Source organism: Labeo rohita, chromosome 14 (assembly GCF_022985175.1).
Source record: "Labeo rohita strain BAU-BD-2019 chromosome 14, IGBB_LRoh.1.0, whole genome shotgun sequence".
Lineage (NCBI taxonomy): Eukaryota > Metazoa > Chordata > Actinopteri > Cypriniformes > Cyprinidae > Labeo > Labeo rohita.
In genome coordinates, this window is record NC_066882.1 from 2,407,960 (window position 1) to 2,430,139 (window position 22,180).

At 34.6% G+C, this 22,180-nt stretch overlaps 1 protein-coding gene across 4 annotated transcripts in view; it reads left to right on the plus strand.

Annotated features, from left to right (window-relative positions):
* The first annotated feature begins 792 nt into the window (after positions 1–792).
* The window catches only part of enox2 (ecto-NOX disulfide-thiol exchanger 2), a 248,229-nt gene continuing 226,841 nt past the window's right edge, over positions 793–22,180 (plus strand). Inside the window, exon 1 of one of the 4 annotated variants that reach the window (XM_051127055.1) lies at positions 793–941. The gene's annotated coding sequence lies outside the window, so the exon portion shown is untranslated. The remainder of the gene's footprint in view (positions 942–22,180) is intronic. The other 3 variants (XM_051127057.1, XM_051127060.1, XM_051127054.1) reach the window with 3 other exon arrangements.

Here is a 22,180-nt window from a genome sequence, read left to right on the forward strand (position 1 = left end):
TCAGTTTTTCATAATTTATTTCCTTAAGTGTTTAATTTATTTTAAGTAAGTTCCATCATATTGATTTAATGGAGCAGGCATTCTTGCTGGAGAAACAAAAACTTCATAAAGTTTTATTTTTTTTTCCAAGTTAAAGAGTTCTTTGGTAATTGCAATCTGATATGCATTTATGGATAATTACACAAAATCACAGATGCTCAGCTGACAATAGACTGTATTAGAATTCTAATTACTTCAATCAAATTCAAAAGTGATTTGTAGAAGGAAGCCCTTCATCAAGGACAAAAGTGTTTCATTAGGAAAGAGCACACAAAGACAAAACTGATTCAGTTCTTGTTTTATTATATCATTATTGGGCTCTTCAGAGTAGTTTGAAAGAGTGCGTGAATCACAGCCAGCAAATCCGTAATCTAATAATTCATATTCTTCATTTCTTTTTATTTTGAATTCATGTTAAAGTATTTTATTTTTAATCTATGCTTTGCTTTTTCCAAATGCAAATCCGTCAGTATTCCACAGCACACGCATATGCATAATCCTTATAAAAACTCTACAGTGTTTATTAGAATACCACGGTATTACCACAGTACCATGCCAAAATAAAAACGCTAGTGTCATGATACTTCTTGTATGTGTCTGCATCAAACATTATTGCACCCTGTAGATGTCGCTGTGGGCTTCCCCGCGCGGATAAAGCACGTTGCTCCTCCAGATTCCCATAATGCCTCGTGTTTACCTCCGCTCTGACAGCAGCGCTACTGCTCACTGGCTCTTCTAGTCACCGACTGGAAACCCAGCCTTTATCCGGCGGTGCTGCATGCGCTGGAACATCACCGTACACCGAGACAGACCCGGCACAGTTCAGCAGTCAAGCACCGGAGATTGGAGTGTGTTTATGTTCGCGGCGGAGGGGTTGGACACTTCCTCGCTCTGAATCTGAGGTGAGCGCTCGTATCAACTTATATACATGGAGATCGTTCTCATGCATTGCAGCACTGAAGCGTAAGTTTATGCATTTCTACGGTATTTTAATCGCAGCGGCATCATGTTCCAGAGTAACGTTACGCGCATCGCTCAACGCGCCGCACTGCGCTTTTAAACACTTTTAACATGTTTCTTCTTGTCATATTTAATAAAGCGAATGCAAGGTGTACAGAATATGTTACGCTTTAGTGCAAGTAATTTGGACAGCGTCTTAACATTTCTGGTTAGTTCAAACGTTCACTTACAAAAAAAAATCATCATTTAACTCAAATGCTAGTGAAGTGCTTTAATAAACTATGGTAACTTCAAGTTATTAACCACTGTTGATAAAAAATAACTATTGCGTAGATGACATATCAAATTCATTAAGATTTTAGAAAAGAACAGTAGTTATAGAAATTTGTGTAAATTATGGATAACATGAATGACAACAATGTGTCATGCTAAACAGTCTTACGCCTCCCGTCTGTTACGTCACCGACAAACAGCAGTGCTGATGAGTAGCGATGTATGTGATTCGTGAAAAGAATCGTTCATTTGAGTCGGATCTTTACACTTTGAATCGGTTATACGGTCTGAACGATTCGTTCATGAGGGAGTCGTTCAGTAACCGAGACAGGTGTTTGATTCGTAATGCGCTGAGAACCGATAAGTGAGTAGGTTGTATGATTTGTTTTAATAAAGAACTTTTTATTAAATCGTCCACATGCTATAGATATATTATCTTTGGTAATTTATAGCATGTAATTGATCATTGTAACCAGGAGCGTAGCAGCCAATTTAAAAGTGGGGGGGACAGTATGGTGATGTGACCCAAGGGTGTTCATACAGTATAATAAATTCTAAATAGAAGAACAGTGGGCATTTTACAGCACCAAAGTGGCAATTTGAGGAACATGCCAGGATAACTTACATGAACCTATTTCTGTGAAATCATACTCATAAAAATACATAAATAAATAAATAAAATACTGCAGGACTTGGACTTTAAGACCACTGTGGAAATCTATACTTTAATTTTTATGAAGTAGAAAATTATATGAAAAAGATATTTTATGATAGTTACAATATTTAATTTACACTACACTTGAACAATGTTTATCTTACTACTTAACAGTTGTACATAAAATAAAAAAAATTGTTGAATTATTTAAATGTTTAAGGAAATAAATTAATGCGTAATTCCTTAAACTATTGGCAATTATTTCCATTTAAGAAAACACTGCCTTAAAATAGTCAGTCCTTTTTTTTTTTTTTTTTTTTTATAAAATCTCACCTGTACACATTCTGGAGAGGTCGAGCAATTGTCCTCCCTCTCTCTGTCAGTGACTTCGCAGCCTGTCTTTCCTACAGACCAATTGGGACATGGCAGCAATGAATTAAAAGACTAATTTGATCAAGTATGACATAAAGCTAATTTTATTTAAAAACTGGAACATAAAATGGAAGATGCTGAATCATTTAAATGTATAAGAAAACAAATTAATGTATATTTCCTTAAAATATTAGCAATTTGTTCCACAGTAGTAATGAATTAAAAGACTAAAGTATGATAAGATATTCGTTGCAAAACAAATTTGATTTGAAAGGGCAATTCTACTCTGGACGCGAGCAGCACGTGGGCAACAAAAGACAGCAGAACCCGATAATCTGTTATGTCTCATTTACCAGGCGCTTTTTTACCCAAAGCAACAAGTAGGAAAGCATTGAACGCACTGAATTCGGCGCAACGTGCTGAGGTACACAGAACAGGTTCTGTGGTCATTCGACGTTAAATCATAACATGGAAACGTGTGATTCGTGTCATCGCGACATTCTTTAACACATTGTGTGTTTGAAAAAAGGATGTAATCGTCCTCTGCTTTTTTTTAGGCTGCATTTTACCCCAGACAGCCAAGTGGGTGAACGAACGAAAATTCACAAGAGCAACAAGATTTGAAGCTCATGGCAGACACCCAAAAGATTCGCGCTGTGATTGGCTAAACGGTAGTTCACTCAAATCTAATTAACAAAACAGAGAACACGGGAGGTAATATTGGCGCTAGGTCAAAAAAAGTGCGGGGGACAGAATCACCTGTTTCTAAAAGTGTTGCTACGCCCCTGATTGTAATTGCGCTTTGTATTTACATGACTTTTGTTTTTGTTGAATCATGACTAGCAAAATGAACTGGCAGACATGCAGTTACAATAAACTTCCTTATTGATTCCATTGATTATTGGAATCTATAGAATATGTATGATATCACGTATTATTAATGTTAAATAAAAGTTGAATTTCTAAATAGACCTTCCGTGTCAGAGATACAAGCCAGTAGCCATCTTTTGAAATTTGTCTTTGAACTTCTGTTTTTGCTTTAGCTCTATAACATCGCTGGTGAAGTGGATTTACTTCTCATAGAGTTAACAAAAGTTATTATGTGCGTTATAAAGTTCAAAGCGGATGTCATAACAAATGTCAGTAGACCGGGAAGATTTTAAAATGAGCAGTTCATTCATAAATTCGTATGATCCTACCTTCACGCTGTGGAAATACAAACGGAAGACAGAAGACAGCGAGCGCAGCGATGAAAAGGGGCGGAGCTACAAAATGAGTAAATATTATTTACAGCATTCATGTCCTTTTTTTTTTTTTTTTTTTTTTTTTTTGTTAAACATTATGCATTTTGGGGTCTTCTTAGTTATTTAACTCTGTTCTTTTTTTTATTATTAATTTAAACTAGGCTGAAATATGGCACAACTACAGCATTAAGTTTGACAGTGTCAGCATTTCAGTCTCGCTTTGTATTTGTCAGATTTGCTTTGGTTAATTTAGTCGTAGTGCTTATTGACTGTCAAACTGAGTTATTAGAATGTAATTATAAATAATTAGTTGAATTGTGCGGTATGACTGCCGACTGTTAAGCACCATGATATTTGAGTAAATGTTCACGGTGAAGCGACGTGATGCATTTAAACTGTTATAAAATAAGCTTTATGATCATCTTAATATTCACAGCAGGTGTGTTTCTAGAAATGGGCTCTTGGTGGAGTAATAATTGAATCGCTCCCCGTCTTGTTGTTTTGCTCTGTGTTCTGCTTGTGTATTGTAGGTTTTCAGTATTTTTAGAGTGCGGAGCGTGTGGAATGGCGCAAAGCGAGTGAGTGTCAGGACTGCACCAATAACACGTCTGTAGTGATTCACATGAAAAGCTTTGTATCCTAGCAACACAAGAGAAATGCACAACCACTGGCGGGTATCAGTGCATGACAGTTATAGGGCGACTTGTTGTCGATAAGATGATGAGCGGACGGATTCTTGTAAACTTATCAAAGTTTGGGTTGTTTAGACTCAGAAATGCTCAGTGGGAAGCAGAGGTAATTCTAATATTGTGCAAAACACAGCTGTTGTTATTGAATGCAAGCTCTCTGTTGCAGAAAAATATTGATTTACACTTCTGTCATTCTTTCATCCAGTCACCTTTCGTTCTGTCAAAAATGCAAGCTTTTTGAATCATGCCTTAGAAGCTTTAAGTAATGTTGTGGTGCTTTTTCATGCACTTACAGTGTGTGAGGACTAAAGCTTTCAATTTTCAAAAAAAACAAAACAAAGTAACCCAGCCCATATAATTTGTGGACTAAAGCTCTATAATGCCTTACAGTGATTTCTGTGTGATAAACAGACTGAAATTTAAGTCATAATTCATAGTGATGCACCAAAATGATATGGTTTATTTACAGTTCGTTTAACCAAAAACTGAAACTGTAGTAATTAAAAAAGTGGTAATTCAATTTGTGTAATTGAACTTGTACGCTGGGTGTGCTCTTCAGGATGTTGTGTTTTTTTTTGTTTGTTGCTGATATCTGAACTGAACACTTTTTAATATAGCTACTTTAGTATTGTTTTTGGTCATGAAGTTAAATATATAGTGTATCCATGTTCTGACACTGACATGCTTAAAATGAGTCACTGATTAAAAATCACTCTTTCGTTAATGAAAGAAAAGGGAATTTTCATATTTGGCAGTTTCACGTATCACAGCGGTTACGATACAATATATGGACCTTTCTCACATTTCCGGGCTTCTCATGGCGGAAGTCGTCATACTTGGGTAAAATCCGAGAGCAGTGAATGGGAAAGTACCATAAACATATTTTTTGCATTCCCATTTGCTCAAATAGCAAATGAAAAACTACACGATAGTGTTTTCACGACTTTCAATCAAAGGAAAAAAAATGAGAGACACTGATTTTGGCAGTCAGAAGAGTGAACAATGTCAAATTTACTGTCCCTCCCATAGACACGGCATTAGAAACACCCTTGCATAGCGTTAACTAGTTTTTTTTGTAACTTGATGATAAGGTTGTAAAATAAAAAGTGTAGTGTTATGAGTGCACATACATATTTTAAAAATCAAAATATAAAAAGTTTAAAGGATTTATGATGACGTCATCACAGGCTTATGAAAAGGGTCCATTGCGATACATACATACATACATACATACATACATATATATATATATATATATATGTATATAAATATATATTTATATATATATATATATATATATATATATATATACACACGCGCACACACACAAACTCATAAGTATTCTTATTCTATGATCAGATGTTTTCTTAACTGCTTTTTTTTTTCTCTTATTTTTATCGTTTTTGTTGTTTATTTCATTTTTTGAGAGGGAAGTGCACAGCATGTATTTTATTAATTATATTAATTCCCAAATGACATTTTTCCTGTATTTCTTTTCTGGATTCCGTTATTTAATTTTGTTGAAATAATTTTTTTTTGTGCTCTATTTGTACTTTAATGGTTAAATTCAATATTATTAACCAAAAAACAGGTCTAATTAATTGAAATCACGAAACTTAAGAGTTTAACAGCAATTCATTTTATCTATTTATTTATTTATTTTTATATGTGTATGTGTATATATATTTTTTCCGTGTTTTTCATTTTAGTAATTTTCCTGGATTTGTTTAATTGTCTGTAAATATTTGAATTATAATTTAATTAATTAAATATAATTATAATAACTATAATTTAATTTTTGTCTTCATTTAATCAAAAGATTATCAATCTTTTCTTACAACCCCCTAGTTTTGGCTACAGTGGACACTGACATGGTCAAAATGCACCACTGGAGAATCACAAATTCACTGTTATAGTCAACAAAAGGATCTTCGGAGGGTTTTTTTCTGTTTTAGATAAATATTTTCCGTTGCAGAAATTTTGGTGCATTATTAGTAATTCATGATAACTTGATGTCCGCATGGGTTCTCCATTGCACATTTATGACAAAAGAAGTGAAGCTTAATTTATGAATGAATCATTCTTTGGAATGTTTTGGAGTCTGGAATCTTTTGATTTTGAATGATTGGATTGTTATCAGTTTTAACTTACTGGAGAGGAAAGTTATCAGTAAATAATACTGACATAATTTCTAAATTTGCTTTTTTGTGTTTCATGCGCTACTACTTCTGTGAACCTTCCAGCTTCTTTCTTTCTGTTTTATCCCAGCATCTCTTTAGCCCTTTATGTTGTGTTTCTCCTGGTCTGAGATGGATTTGTGACCTTCCACAAAACCTCTAAGTCGCTCTGGCTTCACTTCATATAAGGTTTATCAGACATTGCATTCTTCCGGCTAATTCTTTGAAAGTGTAGTGCAAGCAGTCTGTCTGCACCTCTGGTTTTTGTGTTGCACTGTAGTCTGTTCTTGTAGAGCTCAATTTGCTGTTCTTAACACTCTGTGCAGCGAGGACTTAGATTAAATCCTGGCTTAGATCCTGCCTAGTCTTTGACTAAAGGAAATAGGGGATCAGCCTGAATGTGTTTACTTCCTTACGCTTGTTTGATATTCGGCTGTTCGAGAGGAAATTACTGCGAGTATTCAAATGTATCTTTGTGTATCATTTTATCCGGCCTTATAGCATTCAAAGAGATGTTTAATGGTGAGAGGGTTTGGATAGCAGTCACATAAAAGGATTTAATTCACATTTACCAGCTTAGAAGAACTATTAAAGTGTTTACGCTCATAGACGGCAAATATATATGGCTCAATGCAATGACTGGAACCGGTCTGTAAGAGCAACACAGGGTACAGTAATCTTTGCTCTTTCAATCTGAATTGAAAGAAAAGGTGCATTTCTCACCATAACCCAATAAACGCACACACATACACGTCTCTAAATGGAGGACGTTCGCACAACTCAAAGGTTGGAGCGTGAAGGATGCCCTGGTTAGTCAAGGGCAGAGCGTCCATTAGCGCTTGTGTGGCTTTTCGGTTTGTTTTGTTGGTTTATGTTGTAGTGCGTCGTCATTGAGAGATAGCTGGTGTCATTTGAATACTCTTTCAAGCAGAAATGCACTGTCACAAAGCTCGCTGCTCTCTCTCCCCGCACAGAAATAGAAACGAGCGAGCCTTTCTCTTTTGACATTCCTCTGATAAGGTAATCAATGAACCATGGCTGGTCATTGAGTGGAAGGTGTGTGTGTGAGTGTGTTTAATACTAAAAGCTTCCTGTCACTGACAAATTCATTGTGTGAATTTGCTGTTCCTCATTTCATTGAAGAAGCTCTTACATGGGGAACTATTTCTGACAGCTTAATTTAACATTTTAAGACAGAACAGACTTGATTGCTGGATGAAATCACTAATGAGATGTCAAGATATTTTCAGGGCCTTGATAGCAGCATGAAAGCATGCATTTATCATTTATTTACAATGCAAAACAAGAAAAAATAGTTTTGCATTTGTACAAAATTATAATATTTTGAATTTGAAATTAAATGCTGGATTTGGGTGTATAATATTCATGAGTTCAGATAAGTACACTTAAGTTGTATTAATGACCGTCAACCATTTAGATCAAATATTAGAGTGAATTACAGGCAGAAATCTACATTTTGTATTACAGTGCTAAAACTACTGTCGAAGCACTCTTCTGAAGTTGAATGTAAAAACAGGAGCAAGTATCGAATGTAGGCAGTTACAGAAACTCAAGAAAAGCAAGTCTTAAAACAGCTTGCATGCCTGAAAAAGAACTTTGAAGAGTCTGAAAATAATTGTCAGATGGAGAGAAGACGTGAACACTGACCTGCTGCTGAGCTACAGAAATAAAAGCATACGCAAAAAAAGCAACTGACATTTCAGAAAGTAAGTAACTGTTCAGTGGACCTGCTTTACTTCTTTTAATTGATGAAGTTTGGTTTTCTGTTGACAGCCGCAGTGATGAGTTCATAAAATGCTGTCAAATGCTCTAATTTGGATTCATCGGATTGTTTATTTGGCTTAATCACTGCCATGCTGATGTTCAGCGTGATTGTGAGTGTCATATTGCTCTAGTAAGACATACATAGGACAGAATCTCAAGGTGCATTTTCAAAAGTTTAATTTTTTTAAATGTGTCCATCCAGCAAGAGTTGCTTGAAAAGCTCTCTCAAATGCGTGTTTGAAGGGAAAAGGCAGTGCAAAACAACTTGTTCTTTGCAAACCCGTCTCTAAAATGCTGCTATTTATCACAAATGTGAGGTTGACTTATGAACAGTTCAAAAAACTTTTCAAGTTAAATTTTAGACACAGTATTGCTAGTTTTTTCTGTTTCGCAAATCTAAAATAGTTTTTAAACAAAGCTGGAGCTGAACATTTGTGTCTCAGAGAAAAGCTGATGTTTCGTTCCTGTCAATGATTCAATGATCTGTTCGTAAAGACAGCCACTTGCTTAATTTCTGAATGAATCAGCCATTTTGAATGAATCATTCGAATGAATGACTCAATGAATGACTGGCAGTTTTAGTGTCTCATACTTATCCATGACAGGCCTAAAACAGCCAGCACAAAAACACACTCAGCAAAATAGTTTAATTATTGTTATCCAAAAAAAACAAAAAAAAACCCCACAACAAATATTGAGATATCATTTTTGATAATATTGTACACCACGACTGCTCAGCCAATCCGACTGCAACATTTCAAGGTCATATGTTCATTGAATTTAGAAACTAACTAAATGACAGACAACGATATCAAATTTAAAACTAAAAGTTTAAAAAAAATAGAAATTATATTTTGTATAATGAAAAATACGCATTTTTATGAGACAAATACATAACTTCCTTTGATTATTGGAGTTAAATATAACTTGGAAATGTTCTTGGCTGAGTCTGCTGACGGGAATGAAAATCACAAGTGTCCTTTGGCATATTGAAATGTTGTAGAGTAGATTTTACATTAAAACGACAATGTAAGATCCTTTGTAGTGCTGCAATGTAAATGTCAGTCAGACGACAGGGAATATTAATGAAAGCAGAGGTTTTACTGAGATGACACTTGTGCAAATATCTCTAAGACGAGACATTTATGAGCAGACTGAAGCGGAAACGCTCCGGCGGCCCTGTGACTCATTAAACACAATGAATCTACGGACATTCGGCTGCTACTCTGCTTGCTTTGGCCTGATCCTGGATTGACCTTTTTTGATTGCTTAAAGGAATTGCTGGGCTGTTATTTTTAATATTTGTGAAATAGTCAGCCTCACAGATGTTGAGCTTGCGTCAAGACTCACTTACTTCATGCATTTTGTTTTCAAGTAGGGATTCCTAATTGCAATCGAAAACATTGAAACATTACAGTTTGTTCCGGACGGTTGAAGATTTATGCTGCCGATCTGATTAAATTATGCATAGTGTCTATGTGTAATCAAGACTACTTAAACAAATCAACTGAGCTGTGCAGTGTTGCATTTTTAAGAACTGATCCCAGCTGTGAGCTGGAATATCATACTACGGCTTCATTTAGAGAAAACTTGATATTACACATTTTTAAAGTGAGACTAGAATTGGCCTAGTTTTATGATGAATGTTCTTACTCTTCTAAAGTTTCTTTTTGTCACATTTGTCTGTCACACTGCCAATTAAAGTGCAAATAAGAAGAGTTTGAGGAAATGTTGAAAAGATTGAAACTCAAAAATATTGACAAAATCAGGTGCCTGCCAATGGAAGTGCTGTTCCCCTGATGAAAGCTTCTCCGTGCTACATGCTATGAAGTAATGGCCGTGCAAGAAAGTCAATCTGATGCCTGTGATCTTGCATTGTCTCTGGTTGGATAGTCTTCAACTCCTGCGCTAAGATGTAGCTGAATTTCAGTAAATTTCAGCTATGTACTACAGGGTCAATGTCAACTCAACCAAAGGTTTTTTTTTTTTTTTTTTTGATTTGTTAATATTTTTATCTGGTGAAAGAAATAAATAAATGAAAAAGAGAGTCAAAGTGGTAAATGTCATGGATCTATATTTACTGAATAATCAGCTATTTTGTAAAGAAGGGTCAAAATGATCATTTTCATCTGAGACTTGGAGCCAAATTAAAGGATGGTAAAAATGACTTCAGAAAGATGGCAGAATCATTGTTACTTGTACACACAGATTGGTAGATCTGTTAGTAAAATCTGTTGACTTTAGCAATCTGTGTTGCAGTATATGCCAATGGTGACCAAAAATTGAGAGGAAAAAAAAAGCACTTTCCAAGTTTTTTCTTCAAAGTTTGCATTCCTGTAACTCAAGAAGTATTAAAGATGTCTTAATGCTGTTTTAGATGATAGTTCTTAACTAACTTTCCTTTTGAAATCCACTTTTTCGTACCCCTGTATAGTTCAGTCCCAGAGATATAGGGATCTCAATGCAGCTTCATGTCCAAGTATTGAAGTAATATCCTTTTTCAGTGGTTAAAAAGCAAATGTTGGTCACTTTGTATACAGCTCATACTTATTGTATTTAAAAGAGATGTCTGAAGAATAAATAATATTGAAACTGGAAATGTGTCTGGAGCCATATTCACATTTTCGAACGGTCACCATTGGCATATAATGTCGTAAAGATGAATAAAGTCAGCATATTTTAGAGCTGCCAGTCTCTGTGTAAAAATAAATAATAATGCTGCCATCTTTTCAGTCATTTTTCATCTCTTTGCAGCGTCTCGCGCATGGTACTTTTAAGACGGCTTGCAAAGTTAAAAGAATTTAAACTTTTACATGCAGCGCCACTCATCAATGTTAGTTCCAAAACAATGGACCAATCAGAAGACCCCGGAGACGGGGCAAGTGTTGTGAGCTTTTGTTTACAGTAGCAGGTTGGTATGGCAACTTTTGACGGCAACATGGCAGTTCAGGCATTCTGTGCTGCTGTTTTATTTATTTATTTATTTATTTTAAAAAACAACATTCCTAAATGCTGCGTCTCACAGTAAATCGTTTATTAATCTTTATTGATGTGAAATGTTCAATTACGATTGAGATTTGGATTTTTGGTCATATCGTCTAGGCCTAATTTTACCCTCCTCTTCAAGATAGTAGATTACTCAGTTTTCATCGCTATACATGTTTACCTTTTTTTCCGAAAAAATATTGACAAAACAAAAATTTGTGTTTTTCTGAGTTGAAGTTTCTGAAATTTGGTTGATTTGACATGGAATGCGCCTATAGTCTAAAAGCGGATTGTGACGCTTTAATAATATGTAACTCAATTTGAATTGCATCCATTTACAAAATGTAATAAAACACTAAACAGTAGCTGTTTTTAGGGTTGCAGTACAATTGTTAAACTGATAATAACGATTATTTTTCTCAAAAATTATTAATTTACAATTGTTACTCAAGATTAGTCATTTTAGATATTTAATATCACATTTCATTAGATTTATATCACTTTCACATAAGCACAAAGCAAGAGAATGACAAATTGCATACTTCATCTAGTTTCCTGATGTACTGTATAATATGACTTGCCACGCTCGTTATATATTTAGGAAAACTGGTACAACAAGAATCTTCTCCCAAAAGCTAAACCACCTAAATGAACTCCAGCAATTCCAAATTATGTTAATGTTTTTCATTAGGGTACACTGTGTATTGAATGTCACTGGGCAGAAAATGTATCAATTTAAGAGAAAAGTTCTGATGGGGGATTTAGGCTGTTAACATTTGGCAACCCAAGCATAGAAACTTACGGACGCTTGTTACCAATGCAAGATGTCATATTAAAATGAAATGTTTTCAGGCTAAATAACCAGCGGGCAAATATCGCAGGTGATTACGCTAAATTAATTGAGCAAAGCAGAAATCATAATCATTATTGAAATACGATTTCTAGGCAGCTCTAACGTTTTTGGCCTGAAATATATTCTACACACTAATTCACATTAGTATGTACGACAAGATGGCACTCATGAATGCGTTGGCCAAGCATTTGCATTTGTATGCTTGCACAGAGTGTTTCTGGCCTCCGTTTGAGAGTATGACTGTCCAAGCAGAGCAAAAAAATCAAATCAGTAGGTGGAATAATATGATGAGGGTCCTTACTGCAGACTTGGGCACATTTCATGTGGGCACATTGAGCATATGTGGTTGGTCGACTTAAAGGAGTATTTCCCCCGCAGACCTGTCCTCTTTTTAAAGCTGCATTTTCCTCCCATGATGGTTTCGACGTCACTTCCATTACATCCAGTGAGTGTCAGAGCAGAGGGATTTCAGACGTCTTAATCTCATCCATATGAAAGCAGTGCCATGAGAGGGTTTCTTCCAGTAGTTTGAGATGTGCACTATTTATAATAACATAAACTGTTGATCTTTTAAATGTTGTTAGAGGACAGCATGGCTCAGCTAATGTGGGACATTTATTTATTTTTTTCCTCAGTTATGTCTGCTACTGATAAGGGTAAAAAATGCTTTAATATGCATTTGGAATGTACAAATGTTCTGTCTCAATACATTTTGTGTGTTCATCCTTTAATGTAAATTGTAAAATGCTTAGTCCATTTTAACATCCAACAGGCAACAATCTTAAAGGTATATTTTACCCAGAAATGAAAATATACTCATCCTCAGGCCATCCAAGGTGAAGATGTGTTTGTTTCTTGTAGCTTTGTGTCACTTGCTCACCAGTAGATCCATTCCAGTGAATGGGTGCCGTCAGAATAAGAGTCCAAACAGCTGATAAAAACATCACAATAATCCACAAGTAATTCACAGCACTCCAGTCCATCAATTAACATCTTGTGAAGCCAAAATATGCATGTTTCTAAGAAACAAATCCGTCATTACTTCCTTTTTAACTTTGAACCATTGCTTTGAGTTAAAGTACCAGTCGTTAGTCCATAATACTGCTCTCTCCAGGGAAAAAACAAAACAAAAACAAACGTCTTGTCTGACTCAGAAGAGAGATATGCACAGATATAGCATTGTTTACAAATCAAAACAATCCAAACAGTTCTAAATGAAAATATGATGCATTTTGATGTGAGATGACAACATGAGATGGACTTTTTGACTGAAGCATTATTATGCATTATGGACTCGTATTTGGTTTGAAGTTAAAATGCATTCATTTTGCATTTTGATTCTTATAAACACACAACTTTTCGCTTCATACAATGTTAATTGATGTACTGTAGTGAGTGTTGTTTTTATCAGCTGTTTGGACTTTCATTCTGACGGCACCCATTCACTGCAGAGGATCCACTGGAGAACAAGTGACAGAATGCTACATTTCTCCAAATCTGTTCTAATGAAGAAACAAACTCATCTAGATCTTTTTGGGTGAACTATTCCTTTAAGTCAGATCGTTTAGTAAAGTAATAGCACATCTCTCCTCAACAAGCTGCTTGATTCAAGATATCATTCATGTTTGTACAAGATGAGTTACATGCCGAAATTTAATAGGGTTAGAGGTTTGTTCAAATCCCTAATCCTTATGAGCAGTGCTAACAGTGATGCTTCCCATAATAAATGTTACCGCTGGATTTTTATAGGGAAATAATAGAACAAACACAGTTCCCAAGTAACATGTTTTAATTATATTTAGCGCATTTATTTCCTCATTGTCAGCCTTCAGAGTTTATCGTGGGCTTTTAGTGCTTTGGGGGTGGTGTTGAGTTGCTGCGATATTGCTTTTCCCTGCTTTCACTGTTGTTGAAGTGCCTGACAGGAGAAGACATCACACCCTGACCTCCGTGGAACGTGTTTTGAAAGCCTTGGGCCACACATGCTGTCCTTTGCAGACAGCGTTATAATGTTTGAAACAATAGACCCATTTAGCAGACATTTATTTTCTGTCTCGGCTGGTGTTTTATTTGTTCATCTTCTAGAAGGGCCAGTAGTGTCTCTCATCACAATAGATTGTTGACCCTCAAGGGCAGTTAGAAAATAAGAGAGATGTAGATGGGAATTGATGTCAGCGTCAGCGATCAATAGGGCTGTTTGGTAGTCTTCATCTGCCCATCAGAACAGGCTTTGCCTTTGATAAACATACTTTTTGTATTCATGTTTGTTTCATGTGCTTTTACTTGGACAACCCTCAAGTACAAAGCATTGTGATAACTTTTTCTTATACTTTTTAGACATTTAAATCATTATTCTTCAAAAATAAGTAATTTATATTTATGATTTTTTTTAAATATTTTGAATTATTCCATAAACATTAAACACTTATGTACTCCTCTTCAGGCTATCCAAAATGTAGATGAGTTTGTTTCATCATCAGATTTGAAGAAATGTAGCATTAATTCACTTGCTCACCAATGGATTCTCTGCAGTGAATGGGTGCCGTCCGAATGAGAGTCCAAAAAGCTGATTAAAAACATCACAATAATCCATAAGTAATCCACACCACTCCAGTCCATCAATGATCTTATTTTGAGAAGACAAAAGCTGCTTGTCTGTAAGAAACAAATTCATCATTGAGACATTTTCACTTTAAATGGTTGCTTCTGGCCAAAATAAGAGTCTACAATCTAAAAATTGACAAAATTTTGAGATCTTATGGATAGAAGACTCATATTTTAGCCAAAAACACACACAAACATGCCTCTCTTTACTTCCCAAGATGTTAATTGATGGACTGGAGTGGTGTAGATTATTTTTGGGTTATTCTTATGTTATATCAACTGTTTTGACTCCCATTCTGATGGCACCCATTCACTGAAGAGGATCCATAAGTGAGCAACTGATGTAATGCTGAATTTGTCCAAATCTGTTTTGATGATCAAACTCATCAGGTTTTTGTATTATAAATAAAAGTTGGTTTTTATGCATTCAAATAATTAGACATGCTAAAACACAGAATTTGGTAACAGTAAAAATAAGGTGGGAAAAACATAAAACATTTCATAGGGTCCTAAACATGTAATTTTTGTTGAACTTTTAATAAATTGATGTTAAATTGTATAAGTGTCATGATTTTAATTAAAGAAAAATTAAAATGGAAAAAAACTGAAAAAAAAAAAAAAAAAAATGGGAAAAAATAAAACTGATTTCATAGGGCCCTATAATATCAAACAGTTATGTACTCATCCTCAGGCCATCCATGAAGTAGATGAGGTTTTTTATCATCAGATTTGAAGAAATGTAGCATTGCATCCCTTGCTCACCGATGGATCCTCTGCAGTGAATGGGTGCCGTCAGAATGAGAGTCCAAACAACTGATTAAAAACAACATTCACAAGTAATCCACACCACTTTAGTCGATCAATTTACATCTTGTAAAGCCAAAAGCTGCATGTTTGTAAGGAACAAATCCATCTTTAAGACATTTTAACTTTAAACCTTCACATCTGGCCAAAATATGAGTCCACAATTGAAAATAACACTTCCTCCAGTAAAAAATCCAACAAATTTCTCCTGACTAAGATGAGATATTAATGGATTTTGGGACCGGAAACACAAGCAATCAAGCATCTTTTCACTTTACAAGATGTAAATGTACTTGTGGATTATTGTGATGTTTTTATCAGCTTTTTGGACTCGGCACCCATTCACTCTGAGCAAGCAGTGTAATGCTGAATTTCTCAGAATAAGTCAAATTTCAGTACATTTTCAGTTTTAGGTGAACTATTCCTTTAAGTGTGTTTTTGCATAAACTATTAGATGTAGACAGTTAATTCAAATGATTAGATGTTTGTTCAGATCCCTGACCCTCAGTGTGAGCAGTACACTTGTGGAAAGAGACGCTTATCTTAGCAAGTTCCAATAATGATATTTCACTGGAGACACATCCTGTGTTTGGACACTGCAGCTCATCAACACATATATAGGCCGTGCTTTTTAATCAGGGATCTCGTTTCCCTAAAGTGTTGTACTTGAGAGTCTGATAATTTATGCGTTATAGTCATTCAGCCGCAATAATCCTTATCGGGGTCTCAGAGAATCACCTCCTGTCATCTCAGGCGAGAGCTCCATGCTCTAATTGGCCTCCCACTGTTTATTGCAGAGGCGGCGTGATTGAGCAACAGAGCGAAGACTCTCCCACTGGTCTTTAAGCCGCGGCACCTGGAAACCGGAGTGGTCAGGTAGCGCCATTATATTCACTTCACGAAATTCATTAGAGTTCATCCTCGTCCAAAATTGAATCGTGCAATTTGTCTCATAGGCATTCGGACATCCATCTAAAGTTTCATAAGTCGCAAAGTTCACGCTTGATGAGGTGAAGATCACAACAGTCAAAATATTGGTCTTTTTTTCCAGGCGTAATTTCACTGACTTTTAATAATAGGCTTTGTGTGCGCAACATGGCAATCTGCATAAATCTCTCGAACGATGCCGACGTCTTTGCATACAGTCGTGCTGATTTGTTTGCATTTGCGCTGTGGAAGTATGTTCGTGTGCAGATAAAGACGTTTATCCTGCATTGTGCTTTAATCGCTCGCTCTCGTTCAGCGTCAAGCTCCGGTCTGTATACCGCTCATCTGAAACGCCTTTCAGATCCTCTTAAACTCGAACATGGGTAAACTTTTCTTTTGCATGAAATGGGAATGAGGAAAGTGACTGTTGTCGATCCCTGGAGAGATATAAATATAGCAACATTAAAAGACTCGTTCTTTCAAACCCTGAAGGAGAAGTTCACACAGATACACAGATGCGACGTGTGGGTGCCTTTGCTATTTTTAACAATGTCATTTGAATCGCAGACCTATATCTTCATACTTGGAAATTAGTGTCTTGACTAACTTGAGTTTGTTTTATGTGCTTCAGGATGTGAATTATCCAGATTGATTGGGTCGGATAGTCTTGGCACTCTTTCTTTTTTGTATTTTAGTAATAATCCTCATCTAGTGGCCAGTGTCAAGTAATCAAAACTTTTTATAATCAGTAACACTTGTCATTTGTTTACATTAGTTATTGTATTAACTGACATGAAATACAGTGAACAATACATTTATTACATTATTTATTAATCTTTGTAAATGTTAGTTAATACAGTGTTCATACAAGGTACTTAAAGTGCTTGAAGTATTTCAATTTGACTTTTTAAAATTTAAGGCCTAGAAAACCCTTAAAAATAGCAATAATCTTGAAGAGCTACTTGAAAAGTGCTTGAATTATTGAAAAGCAATATTTATACGGAATAAGTGTTGAATTTTATCTTTTTCACACAAAATACATGCAGTTCAAAAAACTAAAATACATTTTTCACTTATTTCAGTTAATAAAACTAGTAAAAACAAACAAACAAACAAAAAACTAATAAAACAAAACTAGTGAACTAAGCCAGTATTAGAACTGACAATTTTGTGTAAACATGGCTGAAGAAGCAAGAGGAGGAACGGATGAACTGAGTCAGTTTAATTTTGAACTGAATCAAAGTCATTCACACTGGAACCACTCCGATTGATTCAAACTTGTGACTTGTGATCATTTATTTCAAGTGATTCACTAGCAAAAATAAAAACATACAAACAAACAAACAAAAATTAAAAGAGCCAATTATTTTTGAATTTCCACATTGCTTGTAACCATTTGCATGTAGTTATGGGTAAAACTGAGTTTTTTTGAAAACTCCAAGTCAGCGAAACCAATGCGTCACAATTTTTTACTGTTTCAGATCGCTCCAATTTGGATCACTTATTGCAAATCATTTGATTCAGATCCCGTATCACAAATCATTTGGTTTAGATTGGGACTTTGGAGCATCTTCGCAAATCATTTGATTCAGATCGGGACTTTGGAACATGTATTGTGAATCATTTGATTTAGATCGGAATGCGGATTGCGAATCATTTGATTCAGATCGAGACTTCGGTGCAGGTTTGCGACTCATTTGATTCAGTTTGGAACTTCAGAGTCTGGAACGCAAATCATTTGTTTCAGATTAAGATTTCGGAGTGATTTCACAAATCTTTTTTTTTTTTTTTTTTTTTTTTTTTTTTTTTTCAGATTTAAAAAAAAAAAATGAAACCGTAGAAATGCTGAAGCCATTAAGGCAGTACAGTTGTAAAAACAAAACAAATAAAAAATAAAATGAAAGTATTTGCAATTACAAATACCTTAAAATAAAAAAAAAGAAGAAAACTGTGGTTTTAGTTTAAAAGAGAAGACACTGTTTGATAAATGAGATCTGATTGAAGTCCTTGAAAATAAAAAAGCAGTGCTTGAAAAGTCCTTGAAAGTCCTGGAAATTCATTTTATGCTATCTGTACAAACCCTGTTAATGAAAATACAGTTGTTCATAGTTAATTTGTGTTAGTTCACAGTGCATTAATTGATATTAACAAACACAACTTTTGATTTTAATAATGCATTATTAAATATTTAAATTGTCATTAACTAAGATTAAATGCTGTAGAGGCATTGTTCATTCGTAGTTCATGTTAACTGGTTAACTAATGAATCCCTGTTGTAAAGTGTTATCTTATAGCAGGGGTGCTCAACCCTGTTCCTGGAGAACCACCTTCCCGCAGAGTTCAGCTCCAACCCTGATCAAAAACACCTAAACCAACTAATTAGGATCTGAAGGAGCATTTGATAATTACAGACAGATGTGTTTGATCATGGTTGGAACTAAACTTTGCAGGAAGGTAGATTTCCAGGAACAGGGGTTGGGCACCCCTGCCTTGTAGTCTTGACAAAATACATATTGTTTTAAAATCTACGTCTCAAGATTCAGTATTTGTTGGGTAGTAATACTGCAATGGAAATGTATACATTTGTGACAGGAAAATGCATTTAAAAGGTGTCACTCTATGGCTATTTTTGATATAACGCCTTAAAATCTCACAGGAACTTTTTTTTTTTAAATGTCAACTTCAAATTTGGACGATAACTTATTTAGACATATGGCTGTGATTGTAACCAATTTTAGATTGCAGAATATTTAGTAAATAGTTATTTTATGTAAAAAACACTTTACATTTTCTTTATGGTAAATTTAAACTTAGTTAACTTTTTATATTGTCATTTTATACTATATATATATATATATTATATATATTTTTTTTAATTATTTTGAAATTTTTCTGTATAGTGTTCCACTGACACTGTGAATATGCACATTAATTAATTAATTAATAAAAAGTATAGCTTTGGTTTGAAGAGCAGTCTGTCAACTACATTTTAAATGTACTTATGTTTGATTGTGTTAAATAGCTTTGAAATGACAGCAGATTTTGGACTGTTATGCACAATACAGACTAATATGCAAAAGACTTTTGCATTCACAGAAATCTCAGATCCATAAAGCTGGCTCTCCTCTCAGTTTCAGCTAATCGAATTGGAGCAGGATGAGAAATGTTTCTTATTAGCTATAAATCAGCATATTAGAATGATTTCTGAAGGATCATGTGACAATGATGCTGAAAATTCAGCTTTACATCACAGGAATAAATTGCATTAAAATAAATAAATAAAATAATTAATGTATGATAATATTTTACAAATTATTCTTTTTACTGTAAATCTGATAAAATAAATATAGATTTAGGCAGCACTGACCCTACACTGTAAAAGTAACAACAGCAAAAAAAAAACTAAAAACCCTAACTTAAAATAATTTGCTCCCCTGCTGTTCAGTCAACTCAAGTTTAGTCAATTTGAAATGTTAAGTTGTACTAAGTCACAACTTAAATATTTGAGTTGACTAAACTTAAAAGCTGGGCTTGTTACCCAGTTGCCTTAAAATGAAGTTGAATCAACTCATATATAAGTTGTCACTTAGTACAACTTAACATTTCAAGTTGACTAAACTTTTTTTGAGTTGAGTGAACTTAAAATTTTAAAGGCAGCCAGGTAACAAATTATTTTAAGTTGACTCAACAAATTGTTTTTACGGTGTAGACTTTTGACGTCAGTGTACGTCAGATGTTTAGAGACTGCCTGAGGCTGTAGTTTGAGTCTGAAACTAACATGTTTTGTGTTCTATCATGAGTCTAATTTCTTAAAGGAATAGTTCATCCAAAATTGAAAAATCTGCCCTCTTTTATTCATCCTCATGTTTCTCCAACCTGTGTTCTTATCAGAATGTTGTTTCAGATCAGTTTTGAGATGTTGGATGGAAGAACAGTGTGTGCCTCCAGTGGTTCAGATCACAGGAAAGTTATAGTGATGGAGGTCGACACACCAGCTAGTGGAAAATGTAGAGGCAGAGTGCTGGAAACATATACGATTCCCTGTCTTGAGGTTTAGAGATTCCAGATAGGCATTGTTTTATTTACAAGGAATGGCAAATGAAAGCGCTTGAACTCTGTGGGTATTCTGTGGGTATGCTTTTTAACAAAGCTTGATGATGATGAGCATGTTTCGTTTTCTGCTCTATAATTAATGTCCTTTATTATATCATTTTTTTTAAAGCTTGAAAGCTGTGTAAAACTAAAACAGATAAAATATTAGCATATAATTGCACTGCAAAATAAGTTTTGTTAGGTTTAAGACAGAGCGACATCAGCCCGCAGAGTTCATTTCAGTGCGAAAATTGAATTACCAACCTGCTCCTAACATGATTGAGGGTCTGTCTGAGCTCCCCCACCTATAAACAACAAATATTTCTCATGGACAGTAAATCAATGTGAATATTAGTCACTGAGGGATCCAGACCATTATTTTGGTGATGAATTCTGAATGCAGTGACATGAAGCAACTATGATGACAAACGCCTGGTTTTCTTCTCTTGCCACGTGATGTGGATCAAAAAAGAAAGTACTGACACAACTATCGTAATCTTTGAGCTAAGCTTCTGAAGCTCAGCGCTTTTCAAAAACACCTGGAAAATGAAATCCAGAGAGATAGGAGGATATCTTTAGCCCCTGCGGACCAAACAGCTGGCTTCATTTACACATTCAGAGAACTTTTATCAGCCCAGTGCTCATGTGAAGTGTGAAATTCTTGTGTGTGAAATCCTTTTTTTTTTTTTAAAGAATCACATAGGTCTTTGCCATACAATGATAGATTGCAGTGATCACACCTATTACGCTGACAAAAGAAAATCCATACTCATGCCTTCTGAAGCTTTGCAAAGAACAGAGCTGATGTTCGGTGGTGATCTTCCCCTTCAATGAGCTTTTATTACAAGAAGTTCTGCATTTGAATCACTGAATCAGTGAGTTAACAAGAATCCGTCCAATTTGTGAAAGAATCATTTTAGTCTGATATGACCAAATAAAACATTTTTTTTTTTTTTTAAGAATTTGTATTTTTTTGTGTGTGTGTTTGTATCTGTGTATGTGGAAAAATATATAGGGCCCTATGAAATGTTTTATTTTCTTCTAAATTCTCTTTATTTATTTATGTATTTATTTTCTAAATTCTATTTTTCCCCCATTTAAACTTTTCTGGACTCCATCAGAATCAATCAGAAAGCTTGTCTAGTTCATTTAAATCATGAAGCTCATACAACTTATCAACAATTCATTAAAAGTTTAACAAAAATGCTATATTTTAGGGGACCCCCTTTTTTTTTTTTTTTTTTTTTTTTTTTTTTTTCCTAATTCTGTGTTTTCCATTAGATTTTTTTTCTTCTTTTAATGAATTTATTTAAAAACAATAATAGTGCCCTAGGATTTTTTTTTTTTTTTTTTTTAATTTTTTTTATTGTCTTTTCAGAAATTGTGTTTTATGTTCTCTGTTATTGTTATTTTCTGATGATCAAATGATGGCATAAGGCATAACAATTTATCTTTAATCAACTGAAATTTACACCGTTTCATTTCTTGGCAAATGAAGGTTTAAAATGTGGAAAACATGGAAGAAAATTTGTGATTATATCTTGAAAATAAAACAGTCCAATGCTCATGAAGTGACTTTCAGAGCAGTTCTGGAGAGATTGTTCATGTATTTATGTCCTCATTTAGTGCATTTATTCATTCAGAATTTGTAAGTAAATAGCAACACAATATGTAGTTTATTTTTCCTTAACTGTGAAGTTGGTAGTTCGAATAACAAACTT